The 10188-nt window shown below is 36.0% G+C and overlaps 1 protein-coding gene across 4 annotated transcripts in view; it reads left to right on the forward strand.

Moving 5' to 3' along the window:
• The window catches only part of LOC306877383 (RNA-binding motif, single-stranded-interacting protein 1-like), a 67408-nt gene extending 63167 nt beyond the window's left edge, over positions 1-4241 (forward strand). For 3 of the 4 annotated variants that reach the window (XM_079429140.1, XM_079429141.1, XM_079429142.1), the window contains exon 14: positions 195-4241. The gene's annotated coding sequence lies outside the window, so the exon portion shown is untranslated. The remainder of the gene's footprint in view (positions 1-194) is intronic. The other variant, XR_013784887.1, reaches the window with a different exon arrangement.
• The last annotated feature ends 5947 nt before the right edge of the window (positions 4242-10188 follow it).

Genomic DNA, 10188 nt, shown 5'->3' on the forward strand with positions numbered 1-10188 from the left:
TGCTGCTTCATAATTTCTATGGAAACTGTGATTATATGTAGAAAGTTCGAAAGAACAGCATTTATTTAAAATTAATTTTTTAACATCATAAATGATTTTAACGGTCACTTTTGGTCAATTTAATGCATCCTTGCTGAATAAATGTTCACATTTGGACACACAATTGATTTAAAGTGTTCTTGTTTCTATCATAGGGTTGTCGTGGTTCGATAGAGAAGGAGACGACTGCTAAATCAATAACAGCTTCCTTTGAAGGACCGGCTCTACCGATGAATCGACATTTTGCACAGGTTCTACGATGAGTTCCTCGGTTTTATAATAAACTACTTCAACTATTTTGGTATAAGTTCCATTAGGTGCAAATCAAGGATTCATTTCATCAGAGGATGCTAACGAAGAAAAAACAAATGAAATGGGAAGAAAAAGTTTTATTTTACTAAGGAAACAACGCTTATTTTTTACCAAGGATCGTCACATAGATGCAGGAACTTCATCATGCGACTCGACGTGCATGAGGATTCTTCTTATTTTTATGATTTCTGATTTGTTTTCTCTGTCTCTTTTCTTTTGTACTGAAACAGACGTTAGTTTTTAGAGATTTATCAGCCGGACATCCTGAGAAAGATTGCGTTTGTGCTTGCGGTGTGAGTGTCGTTGATGTGTTTTTGTTGTGTGCTTCATCTTCGGTCTGACCGATCTGTCCGTCTTATACGATTTGCCTTAAACTCTTTCCCGTACAGTAGCCGAAGAAAAGACGTCCGGCTGCTGCCTTGTAAATCAGCTGAATAGGGCTTTTTTAGCATCTCGCAAAGGAACATTTCTGCAGCGCTTGGATTTCGGTGTTTTTGCTTTTTCCGATCTTTAGAGTACAAACCGTTTCGAGTGATAACGTTGATGGAGTTTTAATAGGATTTAATGTTTTTATAATAAGGCGACCACAAGTCTTTGGTTGTTTGAATGTGGTAGAAATTCTGCTGAACGATCACATTTTTGATAATTGCCTTTTCGTTTATAAATCTCGGTGTTGTAGCTTAGCTTTAGATGAACTCGTGTGGGAGGGGGAGGAGCTTTGACTCGTATTCTAATGAGGGGGCGGGAGGGAGGCGTGGCCTGTCAGTCAGATCGAATATCGTTCAGAGTGCAACCTCCCGTGACAACTTTCAGCAGCCAGCGGGCTTCTTCGGGAGAGGTGAACGTGTAGATTTTAGTGCTCGTTTTACTATAGCAGGCAAACAGATCTCGGCTCTTACTGCACCAAAGACAGTCGGCGAGCGGATCGTGCAGACGTGATGTCGTTTTCTCTCGAGGCGGGCCACGCTGAGACTTTATAACAGACTGGGTTGTAGTTGTGGAGAATGTGCCTTCTTTGTACATATGCATTCAGCTGTCTTTAGTTGGTGAGGTGCGGACACCGATTTGAAGGACGATTTGGACCCAGCAAGTGCCACAAACTAAACGAAGACATCACTACAGAGCGGAGACAACTGAAACTAAAACGCAGAACGAGGACAGGTTGAAACGACAGCTCCGTTCCGAAACCCTAGTGAGCTGCCAACATAGTCTGCTGCCTTCTAAGGGAGCATCATAACGCATTAATTCTACATGACTTTTGCTTTCGCACGTTTGCAGTAAAATTACAGTACAAAGCACAGAAAAACATGAGTTTTTAATTAGAATCAACTATTTTGCTGCTTTTCTGTGTTGAATAAATTATAAGAATTTTTGGATGGATTTTTCACTCGAAATGCGTTATGAATTTGCCTTCTCCATGAAGGTTACGTGTGATGCTGCCCTAGAATTTGGCAAAAGTAATGCACTTACTGTCTATGCACCGTATTTTGTCGCACTGGGTCAAAATTGCATTGTTAAGAGGGGAAAAAAACACATAATTCACAATTATATTGTTACGTTCTGAAATAATGTAAAATACAGGTGCATTATGTAACTGCATTATATAAGTTGTTTTGGTGTATATATAAGTCACACCGGGTCAAAATTGCATTGTTGAGAGAAAAAAGACAGATAAGTCACAGTTTTATTCTTACATTGAGAAATAATGTAAGAATTCAGACAACAAATTCAGATGAGGAATGAAAAATCTAAGTATAAAACATTCATTATAAACATGTTTTGCATGCTTTACGTTAATTGCATCATATAAATTGTTATATATATAAATACATGATTCAGGCAATTTAACAAAAACATGATTTTCTGAAAAATACATTTGGCAGCTCACTAGATTTTAGGACACGGCTTTTAAAATAATTATCGCATCCATTACAGGAAAAGGTTTTGTTTTCTTTTAAACTCACAATATAGTTTATTAAGGCTTTACTCATTAATTTGTCTTCCAAAAGACTGTGTTTTTGACCTGGTGGGTGTTGTTGACCGGTTATCTACCTCAGAGTTTTGTTGTCCTCTGTTTTGATTGGTCGGGCAGCAGGTTCAGCCCGCCCCTCCAGACCAAACGGCCAGCTCAGGAGCTGCCCACGTACACTTGATTTCTTTCAGGTTTTTGTTTTTAAATACTTTAATCCTCTTCTTCTTCAAACAGAATTTTTTTTTTATTATTCTTATTGTTATAAGGAAAGTTGTGCGTTGAACGTGTCGTTTAGCATTCAGATGCATCGTTTCAAAAGCAAAAAAACTGCTGCTTTTCATCAAGATATTCCAGTAGTCCATAGGAAGTAGACAAGAAAGTGCGCACGAGAGAGAGAAGGAGCCAATGAGAAACAGCGATGCTGAAAACGGTTTTCCAGAGACACCACTGTTGTGTGGAAGCTCGTTTCTGACAGAATAAAACAAATAAAAAAAAGGTTATTGCTACTTTTTCTCTCACAATTCTGACTTTTTTCCCTCGGAATTTGAGTTACGTCTCACAAAACTGTTTTATCTCAGAATTTTGACTGTTTGAATTTTTTTTTTTATCCCACAGTTCTGATTTGTTTTTCTCAGAATTGCAAGTTTATATCTTGTAGTTAGAACCCAGACAGCAAGCAGTGTCGGCCCAAATCCGGCCCGCATCTGGCACGCATGGATTTCACACGGGCCAGATGTGGGCCGGATCTGGGCCAAAACTATGTTGCTGTCTGGGAAATGATAAATTCTGACTTTTTTCTTTGAATTTTGAGTTTATATCTCAGAACTGTTATTTTTCCGCTCCCAGGAAATAAAAGATAAAAAAGGTAATTGTGACTTTCACAATTCCGTCTATTCTTTTTTTCAAAATCGCAAGTTTAATTCTCGTAATTCTATCTTTTTCCTCAGAATTTCCTCAGAGTTTGCATCTTGCAATTTTAACTATTCTTCTTGGAAATCTGAGTTTGTCTTGCAATTCTTTTATACCTTGCATTTATGTTATTTACCCAGAATTGAGACATAATTTGTTTCCATCATGGATTGAAAAATAAATGATCTCACAAATCTGACATTTTTCTCAGAATTGCGAAAAAAAAAGTCAGAATTTTGAAATTGCAATTTTGCAATTATGAGTTTAGAACAATGTGAACTAAAAAAGAATTGTGAGTTGTAAATTTGCAATTGCAAGAAAAAAGTCTAAACTGTTAGATATAAAATGTGAGAGAAAAAATCGCAATTTCCTTTAATTTTTTTTATCCCGTGTATGAAACCAGCTTCCATACTGTTGCTTTCAGACCGAGTCCAGACAGACTTTTAGCGGCGTAATCCGCGGTGCTCGGCTCACAGCCGAGTCCATTCTTGACGCATCGCATGCGTGTGTGTGTGTGTGTGTGTGTGTGTGTTTCTGTGGAGTTCTTGTGTGGCTCATGCTGCTAGTAACATCCGAATCCGAAGTGCCAATCTGTGTCTGGGTCAAAGAGTTGGAAAGACTTGTTGTGCAGAGAGAAATTGCTCATGAATATGAAAAATCATGTACTAGACAGCCATTAAGTTATATGAAAAAAGTAATAATTTATGAAGAGAGACGTTTTGTACAGACTGTTTGAAAAAAAAAAAATACAAACAATAAAAAGATTTTCATAGAGATGTCTATATGAGAGTTGGTTTTGTAATTTCTTTGTTTTACGTGCCACGCACTTGCCAGTGGTATCTCGTATGTTTGGTTTATCAGAAACCTTCCTCTGTATTTGTTTCTTTTATTTTCTGAGTGTTTAAGCCAAAAAAAGCTTTTTCCCCTTTGTTTCTAGTAGATTGTTAATTAAGCTTTATTTCTGTTCATTTCTTTGAGAACTTTTGAATAAAAACACATTTTTGTTTTATTCATGTCGTGTCTTTCATTGCAGACCAAACGTTTGAGAACATTCCTGTCTGATTTAATACATTAGAAATTATATTATTAGCATTAAAAAAAAGGTGTCAGTATTTGGTGTGTGGTTTTTGCTTTAATGATAGCAGCACTTGTTACAGAAACGTGATTATTGTTCTCCAGAATCATTTAAGATGATTCAAAGAATATCTGGCCTTCTCTACAAAGAGTCACGTGACACTGGTTTACTTGCATAAGTGATCTAGAAATAGTGTAGACATTATAGTGTAGTCTTTATTTTAGCATTACATTTTTAAAAATCATATTACATATCTTGTTTTTCTATTTTATTTAAATAGAAAAATCTATTTTCAACACATCGATCTTAAAATATCTGATATGGAGATTAATAAAATATCATGGAGATTAAAATACTAAAAAGTCATGGACGTTCCTGTAGTGAATATTTTTCTAGCTGTCTGTAGCTTGAAATACAATTTATTTCTCTAGATTGATGTATGCATGCATAGTTAAGTGTTCAAGAAACATACAAATATGTATATTATTTTCTTTCCTATATACAATAATATGTCACATAAAGCGCTTAACCTGAAGCATGACAGAACAGATGTACTGACAGGATGATTGTATTCAGTCAGGAAGTGATTTTTTGCATTGGTTTTTCTCAGCAGCTCATGTCCAGTTCTGTCAGTATTCGAGTGCGGCTGGGATTTTCACAGGTTTATTCTGTTGCATAGTTATAAAAAGATGAGAAACACTATGATTTCTGCTTTATACAGCACAGCAGACGGGTTTCAGAAGTAAAAAGTACCAGTCATCTAGAAATACATTTTTGACAATAACATACCGCGCAAAACCTTTTCTTTGAATATTATTATATTGAGCTAAACTGGAATTATGCTCTATAGAATCAACAAAAGGTGAGATCAATTGGGCAATAAAAACTAAATCGATAATGCTACAGAAGTTAATCCCATTTATTGGAATTTCTTGAATACAGAATAAGTTGAGTCAATTTTTGGATAAATTTTCAATAAATTTTTCTGCTGTTTGCCTGGTGATCAGCAGTAGCTCATCTCGACCAGCAGGTGTCAGTGTTTTAGCAAAAGTCTCACAGCATAATTTGTTTTCAGTGTCAAAATTGCTGAAACTTAAACTAAAAATAAAAATAAAGACTAGTATATAAATAATACTAAAATAACACTGTTACTGTTAGATGCAAAGTGATTGATGTGATTGAAAGTAATGCTTATATAATTATTAAGGCAGAAATAAGAGGTTGTTATTAGGGATGATGAGTTTTGTCATGAATATTGTGAAGGGATTGGCTGTGAAATCATACACCCACTATATAGTAGAGAAGCCATTGTGCTTTTTAATTGATCAAAGAAAGTGGTATTTTTCTATCATTAGCGGTCTCTTTCTCTCTCTTTATAATTCTTTCATGTCCTCCAGAGGTTTTCATTTTCAGTCTGTTCTAAAGTCTGTTTCTGATGCAGAATTACAGCAGCAGTTCAGATCTGGAGTTTCCCATTGAAAAATATTTCCCATTTCCATTCGTTTCTTATTTTCAGACTCCAAAACAAACAGAAGTTCAATGCTGTTCAAAACAACAGAAAATAGTTGATGAAATCACGTAAACTGCCCATACTCAACACATCATAGTATTTCTACTGTGTGTGTGTGCATGTTTATGTGGTTTATGAGGACACAAATGTGTATAATGACATGGGTATGACAGAGGTATTACAATATGAAGGTGGTTTCTGAGGACACTGCCTATGTCCCCGTAATTCAAAAGGCTTAAAAAACATATTAAATGGTGTTTTTTTGAAAATCTAAAAATGCACAAAGTCTCCTGTGAGGGCTAAGTTTAGGTGTAGGGTTGGTGTAGGGCAATAGCACACACAGTTTGTTCAGTATAAAAACCATTACGCCTATGGAGAGTCCCCATAAACCACAAAAACCAACGTGCGTGTATGTGTGTGTGTGTGTGTGTGTGTGTGTTTCAGAAGTTCTGGCGTGGTTTGTGAATGTCTGGAGTGAGAAACTGACACACAGCATCTTCTCTGCATCCGATTCTTGTGTTTCATGCAAAAAAAGCCAAAACCAGCCTTTTGTCTAAATCAGTTGAAGAGGAGGGGGGGGGGGGGGGGGTTGTTGTATATAAATGTTATTTTAGTAATATACATTTATATAATTATATAATATTTAGAAATGTTTATATATTTTAATACTATTTCTATCTTTATATGACAGTAAAAAAAATTTGAATTTGCTTTTATTTTTCATTCTCATTTTTTATTACGTTTTAGTAATTTGATTTTGTGCTTTTGTAGCTTTTAGTAGTTGTAGTTTTTTTTTTTTTTTTTTTTTTTTTAACTCATTTTATTACTGTATTTGCTAAGGCAATATTTATCATTTTTAATAATAACTTTTTTTAATTTAAGTTTTTAATCTAATGTTAATATTTTGTTTTATTTCAGCCTTATTTCAATTACCGAAAATTATCTTGAATAATTGTAGTTTTATCATTTTTGCAGATTTAGTTTTAGATTCAGATTTAAATTGTCCCCAAACAATAGCCGTAAAATAAATAAATGAACAAACAAATGACTGAATGAATGTGAGAAAAATCTGTGTAACCCTGGAACAGATTTAAACATATAACATATTAAACTGAGTTGACAGTCTTTTTAGTATGTGAAATCAAAATCAATATACTAAATCTGTAAAATCACATTTGCCTGTATATCTGATTTACCCACTCATCTATATAGAAAATTGTTCAAATCAGTGGCTGTACCTCCTTCCAGAGCTGTTTAAAAATCAACCAGAACACCCAAGTAAACACTTTGCATGACCCTAACAATAAGCCAGAACGCACAGCAACCAACTCGCAAGGCCTAGATCTCTTAAAAACTCCTCCAAATAATTATTTGTTCTGCAAAACTTGATGAACTTTACTTTTGGAACTGATACTGTGAGCACTTCCACAATGCAGTGCTGCATTCTGAACAACTGGAGAATAAACAGAGAAAATAAAGAGTGTAATTCAGCTTCTTCTGCTCTCAGGTGCCAGAAGAACAAGCGCTGCAAATGTCTTTCATGCAAAATGATCAAGAATTATGTGAACTTTGCTTTGTAAGACTCACTGCTGATCGTAAATAATTAATCAAACACTGATTCAGCAGATCATTAGCAGAGACTGCAAGATGAACCGGGTGTTTTTCATATCAACCCTCGAAGAGTCAGTCCAGTAAATGTTCTGTTGCTTCGAGGGATGATATGAAAACACCCAGTTCAAAGTGCAGGCTCTGCTAATGATCTGCTGAATCAGAGTTGAATCAGGTGTGTCTGATGAGGAGCACTGAAACTGTGCAGTGATGGAGAAGTTTGAGAAGCACTGCATCAATCCATGCAGCGACATCTACAGGACTTACATGACATCCACCGTTTTTTTAGTGTCTCACATGAGATCTAAGTCAGGGTTATTACAGGTGAAAAAAATAAAAAACATTTGATCCAAATCTAAAAAATATTGCTACATTAAGCTACACTTCTCATTTTCATTTAGTTTAACTTGATGTACTAAAAAAATAAAACTTAAAAATGGAATAAAATGAATAAAAACTATCTAGACACATTTTTGTTATAAAAACAAAAAAACAAAAACATTATTCAAACTTTCATTAAAATTAAAATGAAAACAAAGAATACAAAATAAAAAGATAATACTAAAAAAACTGTTCTGAAGACACTTTTAAAATAACAACACGGTAACGCTTTATTTTAAGATGTCCTTGTTACACGTTACATGTACTTACTATTATAACAACAATTTACTATGCATAATTACATGCAAGTAGCCCTAAACCAAACCCTAATCCTAACCCTAACCATATAGTAAGCACAACCCGAATTCCAGAAATGTTGGGACGTTTTTTTTAAATTTGAATAAAATGAAAACTAAAAGACTTTCAAATCACATGAGCCAATATTTTATTCACAATAGAACATATATAACATAACAAATGTTTAAACTGATTTTTTTTTTTAAATTTCTGCACAAAATGAGCTCATTTCAAACTTGATGCCTGCTACAGGTCTCAGAATAGTTGGGACGGGGGCATGTTTACCATGGTGTAGCTGCTCCTCTTATTTTCAAAACAGTTTGAAGACGTCTGGTGATTGAGGTTATGAGTTTCTAGAGTTTTGCTGTTGGAATTTGGTCCCATTCTTGCCTGATATAGGTTTCCAGCTGTTGAGTTTGTGGTCGTCTTTGACATATTTTTTGTTTAATGATGCGCCAAATGTTCTCTATAGGTGAAAGATCTGGACTGCAGGCAGGCCAATTCAGCACCGGACTCTTCTACTACGAAGCCATGCTGTTGTAATAGCTGCAGTATGTGGTTTTGCATTGTCCTGCTGAAATACACGTTGTCTGGAGGGGAGCATATGTTGCTCTAAAACCTTTTATATACCTTTCAGCATTCATAGTGCCTTCCAAAACATGCAAGCTGCCCATACCGTATGCAATTATGCAACCCCATACCATCAGAGATGCTGGCTTTTGAACTGAACGCCGATAACACGCTGGAAGGTCCCCCTCCTCTTTAGCCCGGAGGACACGCCGTCTGTGATTTCTAACAAGAACGCCAAATTTGGACTCTCTGACCAAACACTTTTCCACTTTGAAACAGTCCATTTTAAATGAGCCTTGGCCCAGGACACGACGGCGCTTCTGGACCATGTTCACATATGGCTTCCTTTTTGCATGATAGAGCTTTAGTTGGCATCTGCAGATGGAACGGCGGAATGTGTTTACCGACAGTGGTTTCTGGAAGTATTCCTGGGCCCATTTAGTAATGTCAATGACAGAGTCATGCCGATGACTGATGCAGTGTCGTCTGAAGGCCCGAAGACCACAGGCATCCAACAAAGGTCTTCGGCCCTGTCCCTTACGCACAGAGATTTCTCTAGTTTCTCTGAATCTTTTGATGATGTTATGCACTGTAGATGATAAGGTTTGCGAAGCAAACTAACAGAATGTTGTTTAACACCAATAGAGTTCAGAATGTCTGTGAATGCTGATCCTAATGCATCTTTTTCATTATCAACATGGATATTAAAATCAACAGCAATTAAGACTTTATCTGCAGCCAGCACTACCTCAGATAGAAAATCAGCAAATTCTTTAATAAAGTCTGTATGGTGGCCTGTATACAGTAGCCAGTACAAACATCGCAGGGGATTTATCACTAACACTTGTTTCTTTGGATAACGTTATATGAAGCACCATTACTTCGAACGAATTATACTTGAAACCCGACCTCTGAGAAATACTGAAAATATTGCTATTAATTATAGCAACAATTACCTTTACCTTTTAGACGCGGTTTATGTTTGTAACTGTGATCTTGGGGGGTAGACTCGTTTAAAGTAATGTAGTCATCTGGTTTTAGCCAGGTTTCTGTCAAACAAAGCACATCTAGTTTATGGTCACTGATCATATTGTTTACAAAAAGTGCTTTTGTAGAAAGGGATCTAATATTCAATAGGCCAAGTTTATCATTTGTTTATCTGTATTATATCTGTTTTTTATTTGTTGAACATCAATTAAATTGTTACTCTTACTTTGGTTTGGACGTTTTCTGTATTTTCTAGTTCGGGGAACAGACACAGTCTCTATAGTGTGATATCTAGGTGAAAGAGTCTCTATGTGCTGAGAATTAACTGACTTCTGTGACGTGAGGTGGGTAGCAGACTGTCGGTTTAGCCAGTCTGTCTGCTTCCTGACCTGGGCCCCAGTTAGTCGAGAACAAACTCTAAGACTATGTGCCATATTTCTAGAGAGAAGAGCGGCACCACCCCAGGAGGGATGAAGACCATCTCTTTTCAACAGGTCAGGTCTGCCCCCAAAATATTACTCGGTACTT

Source organism: Barbus barbus (assembly GCF_936440315.1).
Source record: "Barbus barbus genome assembly, chromosome: 11".
Taxonomy (NCBI): domain Eukaryota; kingdom Metazoa; phylum Chordata; class Actinopteri; order Cypriniformes; family Cyprinidae; genus Barbus; species Barbus barbus.